Source organism: Abrus precatorius, unplaced genomic scaffold, assembly GCF_003935025.1.
Source record: "Abrus precatorius isolate BTA unplaced genomic scaffold, Abrus_2018 Scaffold7, whole genome shotgun sequence".
NCBI classification, from domain to species: Eukaryota; Viridiplantae; Streptophyta; class Magnoliopsida; order Fabales; family Fabaceae; genus Abrus; species Abrus precatorius.
The window spans coordinates 20751455-20754836 of NW_020874417.1; the positions used below are offsets into that span (position 1 = coordinate 20751455).

The 3382-nt window shown below is 34.9% G+C and overlaps 1 non-coding gene across 1 annotated transcript; it reads right to left on the reverse strand.

Annotated features, from left to right (window-relative positions):
* Positions 1-2158: 2158 nt before the first annotated feature.
* On the reverse strand, positions 2159-2264 carry LOC113873997. The gene has a single exon (XR_003506059.1). It is a non-coding gene; the product is annotated as a small nucleolar RNA R71 (small nucleolar RNA).
* Positions 2265-3382: the final 1118 nt, after the last annotated feature.

The following is a 3382-nucleotide window of genomic DNA, read 5'->3' on the forward strand; positions in this document are numbered from 1 at the left end:
GGTGCATTTCTGGGTGCAGTATCACTATAACGAGATTTTGCAGAAACCAAAATGCAATGCCTTTTGAGATTTTCACTGTAGCAAGACAATTCCCTCGCTGCAACGAGAATGTCTCGCTATAGCAAGAGTGTCGCGACCAGAAGGGGATTTAAAGAGGTTTAGGGTTGGGGAACCTTATTTCTTATATCTACCTTCAAACTTTCTTCGATCCTCTCAATCCCAAACCCTGTCCCACCGATTAAATTGCCTCCAAAGCGGTTCATGAGTTAGATTGAAGGTTGGATTCATGTTGGAGACATTTGGAGGTGAGTTTTAATAATGGTTAGGATTTTGGTCTTCATCTCTCTTCTTTGTTTTTTGGGTTCTCTTTGAGTTTTCATAGACTTTTCCATGTGTTCTAGGGACAAAACTTGTGTGCAGAATGTTTTCTACCATTGTTGTGCGTATTTCTTCAATTTGAGGTAAGGGGGACTCTACCCTATCTCATTGTGTATGATTTATCGTTTATTTTGCTAAATATTGTAACGTGGCTGAGATAGAGGATAGGAAACGTGTATTTTGATAGGAATTATTGTATGCTTGAATGCAATGTGATGTGCGATGAGTTAGTGTTCTCTCAGCTTTGTGACAAATTTTTGGCACCGTTGTCGGGGATTGTTTACTTTCAATATCATTAGTAGCAGAGAAATAGATAGATTGAGCATTTCTTTTTATTGTTTTGCTTTCTAATTTTTCTGCAAATTGTCTAATTTTTCAGCATAATTTTTTTTCCTTCATTTTGTGTAGTTTTTTTTTTTGCACTATTTTCTGTTGTTTTCTGCATAATTTCATTTTGCATTTTTCTACATGGCTGTTTAATTTTTCTCCATATTTCAATTTTGTTTTTGCATTTTGTTGTTTTCTAGATAGATTTTGCATTTATTTTTGTAGTTTACTGCATAACTTTTCACCATTCTTTTGCATTTCTCTACATATTTTCATTTTTCATTTTTCTACTTAATTGTAATTTTCATTCAACATAATTTTCTTTGTTTTCTGCATTTTCTGTTTTGTAGTTTTCTGTATAATTTTTGCATTATCTTTTGTTGAATTATGCATGATTTTGTTTTGCATTTTTATGCATAACTGTCTAATTTCTCTGCATCATGCATTGTTGTTTCTGTATTTAGTTGTACTTTTCTGCAATGTTCTGCAATAATTTTCAGCATAATTCATTTTCGGCACCAAACATTTTACACGCGTGCACTCACCGGTTACCCCCGCCTCATGGATACCATTTGGGTAGTCACGAGTCGCTCGACAAAGGTAGTGGTTAGAAGTCTAGTCAGGAGGAGAATGCGTGGCCTGTGGTGCACTCACGCTCATTGTTGATGTCACCACCATTCTCTCTTCCCCAAGGTATTTCTACCTTCCTCATCTTCCACACCTCTAGTGTATCGCTGAATCATTCATAGCATCATTACAACGACATTTAGCATGGCCCATTCGCACACATTTAGTTGTATTTTCTGCATTGTTTTGCAATAATTTTCTGCATCATTCATTTTTACTTCTCCATAATTTTCTTGCTTCATTTATATTTTGTTGACTTTCTTTTTGTACACAAGGAAAAACCAAAAATAAAGCTGCTTTATTGTTTAATCTAGATATAGACAAGGCTCTTAAGCAATTGAAAAGTGAAGTAAAGGCAAGGAAGTTGCAAAAGAGAGTGTAGAAGATAACATCCATTTTTAAAGAACCAAGTGTGACCCAAACATTACCAAAAGAGAACAATATGACTGAAAACAACAGGACAAGGACCTTGGGAGATTAGGCCATTCCAACTATGTGAGGTTACAATTCAAGTATTGTTAGACCAACAATTCAAGCCAACAGTTTTGTGATCGAACCTGCATTGATAAAATTAATACAGCAAGATCAGTTTTCTGAAAATGTTTTAGATGATCCCAATCTGCATCTCTATAATTTTCTGCAGCTATGTGTCACCATTTATATCAATGGTGTATGTGAAGACGCTATCCGCTTGAGATTATTTCCTTTTTCTCGTAGGGACAAGGCTAAATATTGGCTTCAATCTCAACCACAAAGAAGCATCACTACCTGGACTAACTTAGTGAACAAATTTCTAACTAAATACTTTCCACCATCAAAATTTGCCAAGCTGCAAAGTGAAATCACCTTTTTTTTCAACAAGATGGTGAATCTTTTTATGATGCATGGGAAAGATATAAGGATCTGCTGAGAAGAAGTCCTCATCATTGCATTCCAGAGTGGATGCAAAGCCAAACTTTCTACAATGTGATGAATGTTGTCACAAGAACCATGGAAGATGCAGCAGCAGGAGGTTCACTGAATACCAACCAGTATGTATCAGAATTTTAGTGAATGGCATGTTGCAAGTAAAGGAGAATTTGAAGCAAAGGAACTTGAGACTTTGATCAACCAAAATGAAATGAAAAATCAATTACTTTCTGAACAACTTGCAACCTTGACTCAACAAATCAATACTTTTCAAGCTGGAGCTGCAAAAACAAACTACTTGATATGTGATTTTTGTGGAGAAAATCATATGAATGGAGCATGTGATGTATTTACACCAGAACCTCAAGAACATATTAATTACTTGGGTGATTTTCAGAGGTCTCAACCTCCATTCCATTCTAATTTTCAATATCAAGTCAACCACATTATCAGTGGAATCAACAAAGTCCTGCAACAAAAAGTGATATTGCAGTAGCACCATTCTCCTATGCCTATTTTTAGCCTCCATAGTCATATTGTCAAGCTTCTTCATCTCAACTTCCAAGAGAGCCATAATTTTCAAAATCTTTGTCTAAAAGGATGAATGAAATCGAGGAAACACTGCTATAATTTATAAAAGTTACACAGTCCAACTTCAAAAATCAAGAGGAATCTATGAAGAAGTTGGACTCAAATAGAACAAATTTCATAGCAGTTGGCACATAGGGATAAGGATAGATTATTTAGCAATACTATTTTGAATCCAAGGGAGCAATGCCATGCTGTCATATTAAGAAGTGGAGCAGAGGTTTCTAATCTAAAAGCTGAAGAAGAAGCACAGGACAACTTGCAAAGAGAAAAATTCACTCTTTTAAGAAAAGAAAATTTAGAGGACAATAATTGCACTAAATCAAAAGGAAGAATCAATAAGCAAGAAAAATAATATGAAGATTCTATTATGAGAGAAGTCCTTGGTGCAAGAAAATATCAAGATGATGGAGAGGAGTAAAATAGGCTTACAGGTGAAAAAGATTGAAGTCCACTTGCATGGTTATGCCAATACGTGGTATAGCTATTGTAACATCCTACTTTTTAAATTCTAGAAAGTAAATAATAATTTATAACAAATCAACTCATTTTA